Source organism: Motacilla alba, chromosome Z (assembly GCF_015832195.1).
Source record: "Motacilla alba alba isolate MOTALB_02 chromosome Z, Motacilla_alba_V1.0_pri, whole genome shotgun sequence".
Classification (NCBI taxonomy): domain Eukaryota; kingdom Metazoa; phylum Chordata; class Aves; order Passeriformes; family Motacillidae; genus Motacilla; species Motacilla alba.
The window spans coordinates 2,926,429-2,945,306 of NC_052046.1; the positions used below are offsets into that span (position 1 = coordinate 2,926,429).

At 43.9% G+C, this 18,878-nt stretch overlaps 1 long non-coding RNA gene across 1 annotated transcript in view; it reads right to left on the reverse strand.

Moving 5' to 3' along the window:
* Positions 1-3,565: 3,565 nt before the first annotated feature.
* The window catches only part of LOC119695837, a 260,999-nt gene continuing 245,686 nt past the window's right edge, over positions 3,566-18,878 (reverse strand). Inside the window, exon 4 of the long non-coding RNA XR_005255405.1 lies at positions 3,566-4,157. This is a non-coding gene — a long non-coding RNA (uncharacterized LOC119695837). The remainder of the gene's footprint in view (positions 4,158-18,878) is intronic.

The window sequence follows — 18,878 nt, forward strand, 5'->3', positions numbered from 1 at the left end:
TAGCAGAGATGATGGAAATGCCCATTTCTCTGTGACTTCCAGCATCAGTCTGCAGTCTGGGAGGGTTCAGATAAAGCTTGGAGACCTGCAGAGCTGTGAGTGTGTTTCTGAATACAATCAGCACTCAGAGTCATATCCGGTAATGCTTTTAGAGGCACATCCAAAAGTTTGGACGACTTACCAAACTGAATTTAAAACAAATATATCACCGGAGAAAAGTTTCCCAGTCCTTGTTTCAAAAGGATATTTAAAACTCCACATTTTGCTTCCCACTAGGGATCAAGAAGTTATTTAGAAGTATGAATCATTTCAGTGTTTCAGAGCAACCCCCTGAAGTCACCCACTGCCACCACCACATCTGCCTGACCAGGACGCCAGAGGTGACTTCCCCAGCAATGTAACTCTGCTGGAAGAGGAAATCTCTCCACTGTCACCTTACTTGCCATCAATTACTTGGGTGTGTGCCATCTTCCAGGTAAGACGGGGACAATCTGACACACTCCTTCAAACACGAGCATAGGAAAGCTTTGAAAGATGCTAAGAGATACTTGAAGTGAAAAAGTACTTGGTAATCAAGGTCAAACACTAGGAGTAAATTTGAGCCAAACAAGAGCTCAGATTTCATGTGAGCATTCCTTCACCTTCATTTCTTCACCTCTCTATAGTTTACACTGATTGCCTCCTATAGGCTTTGGGACACCCTTCAAACCAAGCGGTCTGGTAATGATGCTATCAGTAATTCTTCATTTTGGCTGGCTTGCATCCTGCTTTCTCAACTAAAGCACAGCTCCCTGTCGCAGCCCAAAGAGCTAATATCCAGCTAAACATCCAGCTTGTCTGAGCAGCTGTCCTGAGCCCACAGAGGTCAGGTGTGCCTGTCACACTGCTAAACCACCGCGGTGAGAGGGCACGGGTCCCCTTTGTGCGTGTGTGGGGCAGTGGGGAGGCAGCTGCTGCCCCGGCCGCTCCTTTTTCAGGACGTCGATAGATGGAGCTGAAGGAACAAGGCAGAGCGGGTGAGGGAAGGCATTCATGGGTGTGTTTGCTTTTTTTTTTTTTTTTTTTTTTTTTAGTGTGCCAGGAAGGGATCGCAATTGTGAAATGAAAGAAGTGTAGCTGTGGGTTGAAGGGAGGGCATGAGGGACGCGAGGCTGCTGCAGAGGATGGTGGAGGAGAAATGGAAAAGGAATGGAGGGCATAGAAAGCTACCTCTGGGACAAAATACCTTTTCTCTTGTCTACAGGCCTCTCCAGAGTATATGCTGCATCTGATTCAACTTCTACACATACAGCATCAAAATAGACTTTATTTTTCCGGGTAAATCTTGCACAGAATGAATTCTAGTGTATGATTTTGCATATCTAGCTTAGCTAAGACAATCACTCAAGTGCTTTGTGTGTCACAGGTGTCCAGCTTGAGATGATCTAGAACTCAGTTAAGGTAGGTCAGGTGCACTTAAACTGTCCCTTTGCCTAAATAAATCACCTTGTGGAAAAATCCTCAGTAGTCAGTGTAAATAAGGATTCTCATGTCATGGTTTGCTTAGTCTGCTAATCAAAACATGTAGCTCTGAGCACTTACCATTTACTGCAGCTTATGAAAATCAAGCATCATTATTGCTGTCTGATACATTATCACCAGCAGCCATATAATGGGAAAAATGTTCCTGGGTTGAAATGAGTGCAATTTATGATTCTAAATTGTTATGTATAAAGAAAGAAGAGTGCAGCTGGATATTCATTAGACACATTCAATTTAATGTATTGAAAACAGTAAAGAATATGTTTTAATTAATAAGCCAAGTGCACATGGCAATGGAATCTATAAAGAGAGCCCACAGAGCTCTGCAGCTCTTACTGGGAAGTGAAATGGTAAAGCTGCTCCTTTCTCTACAGTGAGGTGACCTTTATTCACCTGCAGACTGCAATTCACCTGCTTTGGTTGTCTCTGCTCTATTGCCACACTTAAAAGATTTTGACTCTCAGACCTATCAGTGGCACAAAAGACATCAGATGTTTTTTATGCACCCTACTGTTTGGACTTCCAATTTGCGAATCTGTTTCAGGAAGAAGATAGCTAGCATATTCCAAAAATGAGGGCCTTTGGTGAAATTGCTTTCAGAGAAGGCACTTAAGAAGGGTTAAAAAGACACTATAAACATTGCAAGTGTTGCCTCTGTGCTGCAGTGTTGGAAGGAATGAATAGGAAAAACCAGGACATCAACAACTGTGAGGTTCATGTCCCTAAATGACCTTCAAAATCAAAACTGCATCTGACATTTCCTCTGGGAGTCTGAAAATGTACCAAAGATATCAACCAAATAATCTATTTCTTGTGAGGTCTTCTTAAGAAGACCCAAAAATAGAAAAACAGTAGCATGAACAATTATTAAAGTTACTCTTTGGAATGGAACTTTCATTCTAGCTCAAAAATCTTGTTGAAGAAATTTTTGGCACCTGACATTTACCAGGTTTGTTACAAGCCAGGAAGTGAATCACCTTGGAAAATCTGAACAAAATTTTCTTGGCTGCCATCATGCAAAGGCAGATGAAATATATTTCCAAAAAATAAGAAATTTTTAATGTGATTGCTAATTCATACCAACTAGTGCAAAATAAGCCAATATTTACAGTTGGTAATTTAAATAGAATCTTCTTGACTCTTCTTGAGTTGATAATTTGTTATTTGATAGAGAGGGAGGGGGATGGGCTGCGGTGATATATTATTTATATTCATCCCTAGGCATGGCCTTTCCTAAAAAAATCCACAATTCATATATGACCATTACCAGTCACAGGCTGGATCTCTCACTGCCAGGGCCCACTGACTGGGGCCATGTGAATCCCTCAGGGAATGACTGTAAAAGGTGAAGCCATTTCTCCTGAAAGGCTGTGGGTGACATCCTCATGGAGCCCATGCTGAAGGGAATAACCTCGATGCTCATGCCCTGATTTACCTTTTAGAGACTAAACCATGTCAAGAGAAGCTCAACATGACCCATCAGAGTGTATTGAGCCCTGAAAACCCCCCTGCCCTGGGCCATGGGCAGCAGGGCAGGGGGGATTCTGGCCCTGGGCTCTGGTGAGAGCCCACCTGCAGAGCTGCCCTAGCCCTGCTCCAACAGCACAAGGACGTGGAGCTGCTGGAGCCAGCCCAGAGGAGGCCACGGAGATGCTGCCAGGGCTGAGCCCCTCTGCTCTGCAGCCAGCCTGGCACAGCTGGGGCTGTTCAGCTGCACCAGAGAAGGCTCCAGGGACACCTGCGAGCCCCTGCCAGGGCCTGCAGGGGCTCCAGGAGAGCTGCACAGGCACTGGGGACAAGGCATGCAGGGCCAGCAGCCAGGCAATGGCTTCCCAGGGCCAGAGGGCAGGCCCAGATGGGATATTGGGCAGGAATTGCTGGCTGGGAGGGTGGGCAGGCCCTGGCCCAGGGTGCCCAGAGCAGCTGTGGCTGCCCCTGGATCCCTGGCAGTGTCCCAGGCCAGGTTGGATGGTGTTTGGAGCAGCCTGGGATAGTGGAAGGTGTCCCAACCCAAACCATTTTGTGATTCTGTGAAGCTGTGCTACTACAGGCAATGTGTGCACACAACTCTCCCATCTCTAAGTAGTAATTGTAGTGAGAAGTGGTGCATTTTAAGTTATGGCATAGCTCTTTTACCACCCCATTTTCCTTATATCCTGCAATGTTTTAATTTGGAGGAGTAATTGCTCCTTACAACATCCTGAAACTGAACCTTGAGGTTGTCAGAATTCTGGGGTGGACTGAGAGCCTGGATGTGTTCATGGTGCTGCAAACATGTGACAGGGATCCTCCACCCGGTGTGCTGTCTGCCAGAGTGTCCTCCAGTGAAGGGGTATGGGTGGTTCTGCTTCCCTGAACAGTTGAGAAACCACTTTGAAAGGCAGCTGGGAAGAAACTGCCTTCCCTGCCAATTAGATGGGTTTCTGGCCTGAATGAAAGGCGCAGCAGAGAGGTGAACAGCATACTCAGATGAGAGACTTCCACGGGCAGGAAGACACAAGACACACCCACACATGCTCAGGGAGCCTGAACTCGCCAGGGAAACGTGGAATGATTTTGTCCTCTCGCAGAGTTGAGCCTGTCTGGTTGAGCCTGCAGTGTGTTGGTAACTGGGGATGGCTCCTGGTCACGACTTCCTAAAGCAAAGAGATACAGGAGTCTGAAATGCCGGAGAGCCACGGAACAAGTGTGGCAATGGGACAATAACATCACAGAATGGTTTGAGTTGGATGGACTTTAAAGACCACCCAGTTCCAGACCTCCCTCTCATGGGCAGGGACACTTTCCACTGGCCGAGCTTGCTCCAAGCCCTATCCAGCCTGGCCTTGGACACTGCCAGGGACAGAGAAGCCACAGTTTTTTTGGGAAAAACCTGAGCCAGGGCCTCCTCACCCTCACATTCCTTCCCAATATCCAGTGTATCCCTTCCCTCTGGCCCTGGGAAGCCATTGCCTGGCTGCTGGCCCTGCATGCCTTGTCCCCAGTCCCTGGGCAGCTCTCCTGGAGCCCCTGGAGGCCCTGGCAGGGGCTCGCAGGTGTCCCTGGAGCCTTCTCTGGTGCAGCTGAACAGCCCCAGCTGTGCCAGGCTGGCTGCAGAGCAGAGGGGCTCAGCCCTGGCAGCATCTCCGTGGCCTCCTCTGGGCTGGCTCCAGCAGCTCCACGTCCTTGTGCTGTTGGAGCAGGGCTGGGGCAGCTCTGCAGGTGGGCTCTCACCTGAGCCCAGGGCCAGAAGGGCACAATCCCCCCTGCCCTGCTGCCCATGCTGGGGGCTCAGCCCAGGGCAGGGGGTTCAGGCTGGGGCAGGTCCAGCTCTCCCCCACAGCACCCCCAGCTCCTTCTCCCAGGGCTGCTCCCTCTGCTCATCCCCAGCCTGGGTTGATCCCAGGGGCTGCCCTGGCCCAGGTGCAGCTCCAGCACTTGGCCGTGTCAAACCTCATGAGATTCCCCTGGGCCACTTCTGCAGCCTGTCCAGGTCCCTCTGGATGCCATCCCATCCTCCAGGTGCAGCAGCTGCACCTCCCAGCTTGGTGCCATCTGCAAATCCCCTGAGGGTGCCCTGGATCCCTGTGTCTGTGTCATTAATGAAGATATGCAATAACAGTGGTGGCCAGATGGACCCCTGAGGGACCACCTGGGACCCTGAGCCACTGACCACAGCCTTCTGCATGCAACCATCCTACTATCTACTGTTAGATTCACATCTAATAGTTCTCCCATCAAGTCCATCTCAATTTAGAGAGAAATATGTTGTGGGGGGATGGTGACAAAGGCTTTTTGGGAGATCAGTAAATAAAATGTAGATGTATTTAAAGGGCAACACACCACCAACTTGTTTAGATGCAAAAAAACCTCTGAGAAGCACCAAGGGCCCATGGCATAAAGGACCAGTTGCTGGGACCACTGTGATGTTCTGGCAGCTCCACTCCTGGGGGTGAACAGAAAATATCTCCTTTCTGCTGTGACTTCAAAGGGTCTCTCAGAGTCAACACAAAGACCTTGGTGCCTTTCTTTGTGTACAACACACCCAGCCTGCACTCAGAAGAGCTGTGGATTGCTGGCCCAAATTCTCACCACTCATATTTCAGCACAATGAAACAGACATATGCTTGTGTTAGGAGTTTGTTAGCGTAGATGGTCCAGAAGAGTCACCTTTTAGAGACATCTGAAAAGTCTTTAAAAGGCTTTTTTTTTCTTTTGCTGTCAAAAGCTGATGACTTTTGGAAACTACAGTTTTAATGGAGGAAGTGTCGTCTTTGCTAATATCTTCAACTAAAGATGTAAGTGGGAACAAGCTGTTCCATGAGCAGCAGAATTAACAGAACCATGTTTCTTGTGGATGTGTGTCTCAGGTTTGAACTTTCTGGTTAAACTAGGGTGCCAGTTTGAGATTTTCCCATAGCTGTGATATGAATAATGTCCCCACCCAACACAGATTCTCCACATTTTGATAAAGGGTAACTGGAGCCTCCCTTATTCTGTCTGGTGCAACTAATCAAGTCCCTGTCTTCCCCCAGGCAGTAAATTCTCATGAAACATGTACAATTCTAACAAATTTTGTTGAAACAGGTTCAAAAGTTGTCAGGGGGACACGAAGAGATGAGATGATACACACATAAATTGGATCATGTAAGTCCTTGTTTTCTTTGGAAAGCAGGGCAGATACATTCTCCACAGGCAGCTTTTAATGCAGAAAATGGCTATTTATGGAAATCTTTACAGCCTTTTCTATCTTAGAAAGGGATAAGATAGAAAGGGATGCAACTTGGCTTCTCTCCTCTCTATTATTTATGACATATAGGAGAGGCAGTGCATAGAGGTAACCTCCGAGGGTTTTTCAGCAATTGTCCTTCTTCCTGTTACAAGTTTTCTAAATTCTTGTTGTGCATCCTTTTGACAAACAGCACCTTAACAACAGGCTTTCACATTTTCAATTCTAGTATTTCTCTGCTTGTCCTTGCTGAGAGTTTCAGTGAATAATCATTGAGCTGTTTTGTAAAGACCATAAGAATCAATTCAAGTGCCAGTATTTAAATTTCAAGATAGGTTTTCTGAAGACCAAAGGTTGAGCACTGGTGTTGTATAAACACTCAACAAGAGTTCCCCTTTCAGATAATTTACTTCTTCTTATCTTATACTTTAGTAGACTTTCTGTCATCAGACAGTGCTTTAGACTAGACATAATAAAAATAGAAAATAAGATATTTTAAAAAATCCATCAGCTTTATATCTTTATATAAGAAAGAAACATCAATGATGTAAGCTCATTTTCTTGATCACATGTCCTCTTTCTTACCTGAAGGAATGGTGAAAAACTTTGCATGCCCAGTCCCTGGAAGTGTCCAAGACCAGGCTGGATGGGGCTTGGAGCAACCTGGGACAGTGGAAGGTGTCCCTGATGATCTTTAAAGTCCCCTCCACCCCAAACCATCCTGTGATTCTATAATAAAGCTTTGAATATATCATCTCAAGACAATGTCCCACTCAAAGCCTAGTTAGATTTATTTTTCTCTTCTTGCCTTTCTTCATTAATTCAAGACTAAGAAGTGATAAAAACATCAGTGTTTTGATTTTAAACAGGCCACTCTTCCTAGGAGCTGGACCTCAAAGCTCTGTGTGTCCTGGGTGGACTGCAAAGCCCAAACCCACTCCTTATAATTTCCGCTCTTTTGATTTTTAGAGAGGGTTTTTTTTTTACCCAGTCCTTGTTGTGGCCAGTACCAGTGACAAGGGAAATATTTATAGTGCTGAAATCAAAGGGGCGCAAGGCAGTGCTAACAGCACTCCATCACTTCCTTTTTCAAGGGAGGGACGTAGCTGCAGATTTAAAGATCACTCATCATGATAGGAATATTTATCTCTTGGAAAGCCTTTGTGTTACAACTGCAGGGCAGTGAAATGAACACTGGGATTTTTGCATGATTCACAGTTTTTCATTATCCAGTTTGAACATTGCTGGTTCAATCAGCACAGTTTTTTTGATGGAGACAGTGGTGCACAGGGCTATTCCTCAGGCTTCTTCACCCGTATTTTCTTGTGCTGTCTGTGCACTCAGCCTTTCATTAACTTCGTATTTTATTTCTTTTTACCCATTGCCTGTTTTTGTGGTCCATGATGGATTTTACACATCAATTCTGTGGGGCAACTCATGGCAGCAGGGAGAGCTGTAGGAGCTCTGGTGCACCTCTGGTGCTTCATTGTATGTCCTCAATGGCTTCAGGCTCTGCATCTAAAATCAGAGGATCAGTTACATCTATCCCTAAACTCCTCTAAATCTGAGTGAGTGTTTGTCTCAGGCCACTCATGTGAGGAGAGTGACAAAGATGGGGCGGGAGAGTTGGACGAGTTGGGGTGGAAAAGCTCCGGGAAATGTGGGAGATGGTGGGCAGGAACTACAATGTGGATTGTCACCTGAGACTGAAATGGTCAAGGGTCCACAATCTGCAGGGCCATATTGGCTTTTACTTCCTGACTCTCACTTTCCTCCTGTCCTCCTGCAGCAATAGACTGCTCCAGGGAGCTGCCTCTTTAGCCCGTGCAGGGAGCTGGCCCAGGCTGCACCAGCTGGCCATGGCTCTTTCCTCTCCCCTCTGCTCTAGCTGCTGAAGACCTGGCAACAGCTCCATGGAGTGATGGGAGCCTGACAGAGGGGATGTGAATAGCTTGCTCTTGATTGACAGCCCCTCCATGGAGTAGTCTGTCAGATTAATTATCTGTACTTCAGAAATCCCTGGAGATCCCATCACCATTTCACAGGGTGCTGTGGAAACACATCATGAAGTTCCAGCCCCCTTTCCCTCAAATGGCAATCTGTCTCTAAGAGACAGCAGGTGGAATCAGCTTGTGGATGGCAATAAGGAAAGAAAAAAGGCTTTTGAAGGGTTTGGGAAATACACAGACAACACAAAGTGGTGTTTCCCTGTGGCTAATGGCATAATCAGAGTTTTCTCAGTGTCCTGGCAGTGGTCTCCAGTAGCTGACAACTAGCCTGGGTCTTGTTCCTTATCTGTGTGGGTTTGCTCCTGCCATAAGGTGTCAGAGAGCATCATGTTGGATGAAGACCCAGAAATTTGGGTTCCAGTGCCTTAACCTTCAGATATTGACTCTGTTGATACAGAAATAAGGCTAAGACTATTATTATTATTATTATTATTAATTCCAAATCAGCTGTCAAAGCGAATTTGAGAGAAGGGACTTTTAAGTAGTGCTTGCATGAGGAGTTACTCATGGAAAATTCTTCCTCTGAACTTTTCCAATTTCATTAACAAAGGAATGTTTATAAAGCAAAGCCCTGTGCTAGACATGGCTGAAATTTCTAAGTTTGAAATTGCTCTTGTAGCAGTTGAAATGAAGTTCATGCACCACTTTGAAAGCAGGTACTACATCTAGGTGGAACAAGGACCTACTTGTGACATGTGACAATCAAGAGAGAGAAATATTCCTTGTGAGACAATAGGGCAAGCGCTGAAATTATGAAAGCATCTGAGCCTGGTGAAAGCAGCTTCTTGCTCAGACTACTTTCTAAAATCACCATTACCTAACAAGAATAAATAACTATTTTTATATTGAGAAAATATTGGCAATCTCTAAAAGAGAGATGAATCATAAGAGGATAGAGTCATGGAATGGTTTGGGCTGGTAGGGGCCTTGAATAGGGAAGGGATCTTTAAAGATCATTCAGTGCCAAGCCCTCTGCCATGGGCAGGGACACCTTTCACTAAACCATCTGCCTCCAAGCTCCATCCAACCTGGCCTTGGACATTTCCAGGGATGGGGCAGCCACAGCTTCTCTGGGCACTCTGTGCTAGGGCCTCACCACCCTCACCAGGAATAATTCTTCCTAATATCATAAAATCAATCTAACCCTGTCTCCTGAGAGAGTTTCCTCTTGTCATTTTTGCTTGTACCGCCACTCCTAGCACTTTCCAAAGCCCTTTTCCATCTCCCTCTCTCATGTGGTTTATGGACTGCCAGTGCACATTGATGGATCATATTGAGCTTCTCATCTCCCGAGTCCTTAATCTCCCAGATTCCCTCAATCCATTCTCTGTGCAGCCTGTGTTTGTGTTTTGGATTGCCCCAAACCCCGTGCAGAACCTTGCACATGGCCTGGTTGAACTTCATCAGCTTCATCCAAGTCCAGCTCAGGGCTGCTGAGCACTCTGAATGTCACATTGTTTGTTACCACTAACTATTCAAGGTCAGCCTTGAGGCAGAGGTTTGTTACATAGAGATATCAGATTCCTGATAGACTTCCCGGCCTGTAATTGCATCTTCATTAAAGCTGGGCAAAAATAATTTTTGTTTTCTTTTGTTTTCTTGCCTTTTCTATTTCGGCCAATGCCAAAAACCCCTGCTCTCCCTATATCCTTCTAAATTATCTTGTAAAAGCCAGCTAGCCTTAAGGACAGTCCTATGTCATTCATGGGCTCATGATCCCTAAGGGGTAGGTTGAAGTTTTTCTTTTATAAAGTACCACATGCTACTCCTGGAACTGATCAGTGATTTGAGCTTTCATATCAAATGTCACTGAAGGATGATGAGAACATTCTGCAAACATAAGGACTCCTGTGCCCATTTTGCTGATGGATCATGGAGACTGGAGGGCTCACTGAGGCCACATGTTGATAGTGTCAAACACAGAATCACCACTTTCCAGCCTGGAATTTCCAGCTATTCCTGGCCTCTGCTGTTTATCAGCTTCTAAATCTCACCTTGCCAAAGCATATTCAAATTTACAATAAGTGAAGAACTGGATGACCTCATTAATTATAAAGAAGCTCTTCCCTATGAGGGTGGGGAGGCCCTGGAAGAGGGTGCCCAGAGCAGCTGTGGCTGCCCCATCCCTGGCAGTGTCCAAGGCCAGGTTGGTCAAGGCTTGGAGCACCCTGGGCTAGTGGAAGGTGCTCCTACTCATGGCAGGGGGGGAAACTGGGTGAGATTTAAGTTCTCTTCCAAACTGTTCTGTGATTCTATGATTTCATAACTATGGGCCATTTTGATTCAGATTTAGTGTGGAGCACATGAAAACAGGATTTCTAGTAGGGATGGCATAGCAGCCATGAGAGTAAGAATGTTTGGCAAAGTTTTTGTTCCTAGTACTTGTAGAAAATGGCAGGCAAGGATGTCCTAGCATGAAAAGCAGATAAATAGGCTTCAGGGAAAGAAAATTTCTCAATGTCACCTTCCTAAGAGAAACTTCTGAGACCCCAAATATAGCTTACCCTGATGCTAATGCTATGCAGAAAGGAAGCTGGGGCTATATCACCAAGGTACTCAGCAGTTATGAGGTGTATATTTTAGAAGATCATGTGAGGAATTAAGCATGAAGATGCCATTTAATTATACATTTATGCGCTTAATTTTTTTTTTTTTTTTTTTTTTTGAGCAAGCAGACTCTTTGCTGAGCATTTACTTCTTTGAGTTAATGACAATAATTACATGAAAATCCATTTGGGCTTCTCAAGATGCTGAATTTGCAAACTGGCAATACAAATACTTTAATACTCATTTAAATACACTGTAATTGCACTTGATTCTAAGTAGTGGCATTTTAAAAGCAGTGCCATTTGTAAATATTAGATGTGCCCCTCCCCCCTCTCTTTAACATCAATCCTTAGTGTATCTGGTTGATGTCAGTCTTGATAAATTATGCTGCTGAAAGAGCTGACCATAAAGAATAACATTTTCCATTAAAAATTAATATATTCCCATGCCACAGGTCCTTGTATAAGTGCAATACAATGGTCTGTATTGTCTGTCTGTCAGCACATCCGTGTCTGATTTGTGGTTTACTTAGATCCTACAAAGTCCTGAGAAAATTACAGTTTTGATACCTGTCATTCATTAGTAATATTTATATTACTAATGTATTACAATATTTGCACACTGACAAGTGACACCTGCAGTCTGGTTAGCTGTCAGCCAGGCTCACAACATGAAAGAAAAGAAATGACTTTTCCTCCTTACTGAATGAAAAGACAACATTTTTGCTGCCTTTCCCTCAGCACTCGGTTTTCCGAAGGGATTTCAAATGGCTCCCTGCTGGTTTGGTTTAGGATGGGCACAGCTTTCTGCGGCCCTGGGGAAAACTGGAGCAGTAGAAACAGTCATCAAGCACGACTCCCTGCACCTCAGGTCCTGATTCACATCTCTCTGCTCAGAAACTCACTGGGTATCATGCCAAAAGTTGTTTGAGTTTCTCCCCTCACCTTCCTTTTGCCATGGTGGACATCCTAGGACCTAATATCCTGTGTGCATAGGAAGATGTCCCCCCTTCCAGACTGAATGCAGCCTTGGAAATTTTAATGTGGGTGAGGATAACATTTAAAAGTTCTCCTTTTTTTGGCAATATTTTTCTTTCCTTTATATTGCTTTTCTCTGTCCCTAATTATTGTAAATGTGGACAACTGTTTCGTACCATGTTTTCAAGGAACACTTTTTTGCTTATGTACACATTGTCTGTGTACATATTTTGTGCCAACTGTTTAGAAAATGCATTTTCTTTCTCCTTTGCATTTCAACCTGCTCAGAGAAGTCTGGCTGTATGATGCCTCACCTGTGGAAGTGTTTTTGCTCAAGTGCTAACTTTGCAAAACTCACTTAATATTAATGAGGCTTTGTTTCAGAGGGGTACCGAAGCAAGATTCTAAGAAGTTTTTACTAATTTATTTGATTATTCCCTGTTTTGATTTTTCTAGTTTTGTGTTGAATGACAATAATTCAAAAGCTCAAGAGAACATGTTGCAAAACACTTTATTTTCCAGGAAACAGGTTTTTCATTATTTCTGTGAGGCTGTTCCCAAACAGAATGAAGACGGCTGCTAAGAAATTAAACATTTTGCAACTTTCCTTCTGAAGAAAGGGGAAAGTGAGAGTTACCTATGAGGTCAGGCCAAATAAAAGAGAGCTTTGTAATGAGCATCATCTAGAGATAAAGCTGGTTTTCAGTCAGCCTATGGATCCTACATTTTCCATTCTATTATGTTAATAGATATGGGACTGAAATATTTTCTCTCTTTCTCTTTCCCCCTTTTTTCCCTCCCTTCTCCTTTCCCTTTTCCTTTCCCACAAAGGGTTTGTTTCTTTCAGGAATCACTAGCCCCTTCAGTTGGATAGTGTCCTGGACTTTCATTCTGCCTACATATTTAATATGAGAGTTAGCAGTCAGCCTTGCACACATGCAGCTGAAGATCCATCAGATATTTTGTTGACAGAAAGTGCATTCTCTTCATGATTAAAATCCCCCAAAATTTCTTGTTGTGTGAAGCAGCTGAAACCACTCTGGTTCCAAAACTCTGTTTAATCTAAAGAAATCTGTTTAGCAATTAAAGTAAGCAAAAATGTGTATTGTGTGGAAAATTTTGCCCCACAATCTACCAACCCTTGCACATATCTCAGTGTTTCTATTGAAGTTCATCTACCCTAACTCAGGGATCTCTAAAGGAGATCTGGAGAGGTCACCCAGTAACTGAAGAACTATCCTAGGTGGAAAAAGTATCAAAATTGTATGTTTCAAGATATATTCTTAAATCCTGATTTGCATAACTGCATAACCATTGTGTGTCTGTTCTAAATACAAAAAATACATGTACGCCTTCTGTTAACAGTTATTGCAGTTTTGCACAGAAGCTCATTCCTCTGGGTGTTTATGCATGTGCACCAGACACCCAGAAAAGTGTCCAAATATTCCTATGCCCCACATTTCCCATTCTTTCTTCTAATAAGAGAGTTTTCTGAAAGGCTGGTTATTTTAGCGGAATGAAACACACTGATGTGACATGCTGATACCCCACATATTGGAAAGAATGAAAGGATCTGCCTTTGAGTGAGAACTCTTTCGGTAAACTCGCATGCTTGAATGATTAAACCCAAGGATTAAAATATCTTTTACAATGTGTATTTTTTTCTTTCTTTCTCTCAATAACTAACTCAGGAAGGGAGGACAGAGGAAGAGAGAGAAATAAGCTTATATTCTTAACTTCCCTAACCCATATTCCATTCCAGAACTATAAGATGTGATAAAGATAGGTAAGCAGATTAATTTAGCAGACTTCCAGACTTCTGATGCAAAAGAGGGAGGCAGAAACATTTTATCATTTCTGACATATGGAGTATGTAGTTCTGACTGCAATATGGAATGGATGATCAAAGTCATGTTTTCAATAGATCCTAGGAACATTTTTAGCCTTAAAGTCATTAGTAAACTTCAATTTAGGAGTTGAACCCTAAAACCTTAATTTGGACAAAGCAGTCCTACTTGGGAGCATAGCAACTCCCTCACAGGTCAAAATTTAATATAATTCTTGAACCAGGCAGCTCAATGTCTTGGAGAAAATGACTAAAAAATACTTAGAAAATACCTTCAAGGTATGAGGATGAAATTGAGAGCTAAGCACAGGGAAAATAAGAACTAAGGCTTTCAAAGAAAATTGAAGCTTTGGAGAGCCTTCAACTATTTTGATTTATATTTAAACATTTTAGAGATTGGAGCTTTGATTAGCTGAGACCCTCTCCAATTCCCCTTCAGCTCTGATTTATGGGCAGGCTGAATCGCAGTAAAATGAAAGCTAAATGAGGTGTTCTTTAAAATTACCTTTGAACACTTAAAGAAGGTAAGGAAGAGGGCAACTTGGTTGGTGCTGACATGAAGGGGAATGGGATATGAGGGTGAGTGTTTTTTAGGAGCTGAAGTATTTTGAATACTGGAGAGGGTGAAGGAGCAGAAAGAACAGGATGTCAGGGTGTTTCTAATTGCTACATGTGATAGCTGTTATATATACATCACTTTTGACTGGGAGATGCATGAAACTAGACTTGTTAGCACAAACAAGGCTGTTTGTGCATATGTAAGATGGAATTTGGTGGGATTTTTTTTGTGGTTTATTTTTTGTTGGGAAGAATTTTTTTCTCACTTTACTGAAGAAACGGCTTTCTCATTTTGGTGTCTACAATGGATTGTCTCAGCCTATCCAAGGTTATTCAGATAGAAATTTTGTAGGTCCCAGGAAGCAGCTAGACACCTCCAGGTGAAACTGTGCAGGGGTGGTTCATGGGGAATGACCCCGTGGCTCAGCACAGAATCACAGAATGGCAGGGGTTGGAAGGGAACTTAGGAATAATCTTTTTCCAAGATTTCTACCATGGGCAGGGACACCTTCCACTATCCCAGGGTGCTCCAAGCCCTCTCCAACCTGGCCTTGGACACTTCCAGGGATCCAGGGACAGCCATAGCTGCTCTGAGGGCCTCCCCACTCTCACAGCCAGGAATTTCTTCCCAATATCCCATCCATCCCTGCCCTCTGGCAGTGGAAGCCATTCCCTGGATGCTGTCCCTCCAGGCACTTGTCCTCAGTCCCTCTCCAGGTCTCCTGGAGCTCCTTAATGTATTCTTTACTTCAGGCTGAACAAGCCAAACTCTCAACCTGTCTTCCTAAGAGATGTGCTCCAGCCCTCTGACAATTTTTGAAGAAATCATCCTGGACTAGCCTCCTTTAATAATATGGTTGGTAGAAAAAGCTCTGTACATGACCATGGTCTTCCCAGTCCTCCCCAGTTTTTGCTTTTTGCATTGCCATTCTGTCTAATAGAGAAGAAAAATAATGAACACCAACGTTATCAGAAGCCAGTCAGAAATGGCTAAAAATGCTCCTTCAAGCAGTATCCATGTCTACAAATGTAGACATGCCCTCCTCAGCCCTGCTCTCCTCACAGCTGCTGGCTTAGGAATTGTCTCTGCTCAAGGATGTGCACTGTGTGGCAGTGGCACACAAGGGGTCAGAGTCCCACCCCACCAAGCTGCTGCAGTTGTCTCCTTCCCTGTAAGAAAAATATCAGGTGCAGAGGAAATTGCACATGACAATTGTTTGAAAACATGTCTCTTAAATGAAGTAAGGAATGTGTCATAAGCAGATGATCCCTGTGAGAGTGGTAGCTGCCAAAATTGTGAGTTAGGTCATGATGTTTGCAGAAGATTTTAATATTTTGCAGCTGGAATGAGCATATAACAACGTATTCCCACCGCACATTCTTGCTGAGTTTGAAGGCATGGATACAAATGATTACTGACTGGCTCAAAAACTTCCTTGCAGATACCAAGGATTTGTTTCTTGACAGCCTTTATCACGGCAAGACGAACTGTTGAGGTATCATGAGTGCAAAAGATTGAGTCTGACTGTGGGGGAATGTTTAAGTTTTCCTAGTTAGTTAAAACAGCCGTAGGGCATCTTGGATTGGGTTCAGCTTCATAGCTTGGACACAGATCTCAGTTATCCTCTATTCTTGGCACTGGTCTTTGCTTGCCTGACAGCCTAGTTATGGGAATCCTGGATCTTCGACTGCATAAATCTGTTCCTACATAGGTGTCACCTCATTGTGCAGTGGCGTGCTCAGCATTCAAGCATTTCCCTTGGTTGTTTCTCACCAACAACTGTTTCTTCCCACTGGGGAGCAGATGAGCCATGGCAAGCCATTATCTCTCCTCTAAGATGATGTTGAGTCAGCCTCAACATCAGTCCTGAAGATAACTGGGGGTCTTGTGCAGCCAGTGGCTTGGATCTTTTCCTGCTTGCCAGAATATTGTCCCAGCAAGGCACTCTCACCCTTATCAACACAAATAGCTCACATGCATCTCCTGGGACATGCACATGGGTCAGTAGAGGCCTTCTTGTGATGTCGCTTGCATTCCTTGTAGAGTTTTTATTCCAGACACATGCAACAATTTTGATGCCACTGATGCGGCTGTTCACGGCCAGTTTGAGAGAACCACTGTGGACTGAGGTGCATAGTTACTATTTTTGTAACTACTGGCATCAAGATTCTGGAATTAGCCAGATCTCACAGTTTTTAATCTTTATTCTTGAGACATTTGGCTTCCCCTGTCTCACTAATCACTTTCTCCTGAGTTAAGTCAGGATTGAGCCTTTCTGACGCAAAACACTCTTTCATGCACAAGTCATAAAGTCGCACGGAGTTTCATCATGCTTCCAGATGGAGAAATGGCAGCTTCTTAGGAGAATTGCATTGGAATTGGAACCTCAGTGCAGAAGTTCCCCCTCTTCACAACCCCTGAGAGACAGCAAAGGCCCTAAGGAAGACACCAGAGCTTCTTGCCTGCCTAAATAGGATCCATGGCTGAACCAAAGAAGGAGTTGGAGTAGAGGAAAAAGATCCGCACAGGCATGCATTATCCAGGCACAGCTGATGAGGCTGCTCATCCTGCTCTGTCTGAATGGCAGGTGCCCCTGCTGTTTCCTTTGGGAATACCTCAGTATTGAGGATATCTTGTGGCCAGTCCCAAAGGGAGTGCTGCCAATTCCAGGGAGAGCATTGAAAGTGGTGATGGGGCTGCCTGCAAATGGCAGCACAGAAACACCCTCATGATGATGTTCCCTGTCTGCCACCTGCTACCATGCACAGAGGCTAAACAGATGTTTAGTCAGATCCAGATCCACTTCCCCCCAAAACTGGATTGCTTATTTCTTTGCAAAGACAGAATAAGCAATAAAAGTATTGCAAAGACAGGATGGACATCATCAGTCTGTGGCTGGGGAGTGTGAACTGGGGTGTATTTTATGGCTTAAGATATCATGCCATAAGCACTCGTGCAGGATAAATGGGAAAAAAGTAATTGCAAGGAATCGTTCTGAAGCAGCTCAGAGGTTTTAAGAAGGAGAAAGTTGTGCATTTCTTTGTCCCTTAGGTCTACAACTAACCTTGTCTATCTGCACTCATTCTCTCTTAGCTAACACCTTCTCAGCAAAGAATTTGGCAATGTTTAAAACCATCCCTGTTCAGCAATGCAAGGAGGAAAGTGTTCCATGTGAAATATGTACTGAAATCCTTCTAGGAGTCTCCTTGCCAACCTGACCTCTGCATCCAAATTCCAGCGAAAACTGAGCTGATGACAGGGAGCTTTGGTCACTGGACTTTGCTCAAAGTGGTATCTCAGTCTGAACGTGTATAACAACTGCAATTTGAACATATGAGCTGAGCCTAATCTTTGATGCAGGTGCATAATTACCATCCTTCTTCAGCTATGGAAACCACCTTTACTGGAACTTTACTACTCAGGATTTCTGACTAGTTGTATGCAGGAAAAAACCAGAGTGATTTCTAAGGATCTCTATTGCATTCACACTGAGTTAGCATAATGGAGGCTGATAAATTGGGAAAAAAAAAAAAAGATACCTCATATCTGATCCCATGTGCAATTTCAGATATACACTGTCTGAAGCTGGAATGCTTGGATGCGTGGAACAAGGCTGCTGTTGCAGCTTGTCACTGCCTGGGTAGTAAGGCCCAAAGTGAGTACCTGAATTGGATGTATGCAGGCACAAAATCTGAATGCTTACAGTTTTACAAAGACACAAAAGTTCTGTCACTGTAAATTGCTGCAGGAGTACCAAGCCTAAAGTAACTGAAAATTGATTCCCAATTACTTTTGAGGTATTCTGGTGAACTGACAGTTATTTTTGAATAGCTCCATGCCTGCTGAAGTCCAAGGAGGTCTTGCCACTGATTTCAGCATGAGCAGAATATTGCTGAGTAATTCTAAAAGACCACCCTCCTCTCAAATTCAAATTGTCCAAATGAAGTCAGCACATTCCAAGTGTTTCTTCTCCCTGTTGATCCCTGTCCTGAAAGACATAATCTCCTCTGATGTGCTGCTTGAACACAGAAGGAGTCGATTGGCAGGAAGAAGGTGAAATCCTATTTTCAGAGTCCAGGATGTCAAAGATTAAGTGGACACTCAGTGTCAGCTATTTACATATCAGACCTTTCCCAGGATGGCTACAATCATCTTCAGACTACACCTCCCTATTTAGAGGGAACTGCAAATTTAAGATTTTCCAACAAGTAGTTCATAGACAGCAAACACATGCAGACCTACTACTTCTGTTCTGATATATATTTTTACTACATTCTATGTGGTATATATAGTATGTATTTATACTGTGTATGTATGAATTATATGGCTATGTTCTGATATATAGGCTTACTGTTCAGCCCTGAGTCAGAGGAATAATTGGAGGAATGCATTCCTCCACCAATGACCATCTCATCTTCATGCAGCGTCTACAAAATGCCCCAAAAATCACAGTTTGAGCACTAGCCACATCTCTTTGGCATGGTTTAAAGCTGTGTAACAAGACAAACCTCTGATGTGATGGCCTGGGTCATGATGTCATTGTTACATGGCTATTATAACAATGAAATAGCAACGGCTAAATGCTATCCAGTGCCTGCACCAGGAATAGGTTGACTGAAATGTAATGACTATGCATCATCATTAGAGAGCTGCTGAGTCTCAGAGAATCTCTTCTAATGAACAATTGGATAATCACCAGCAAACGACGACT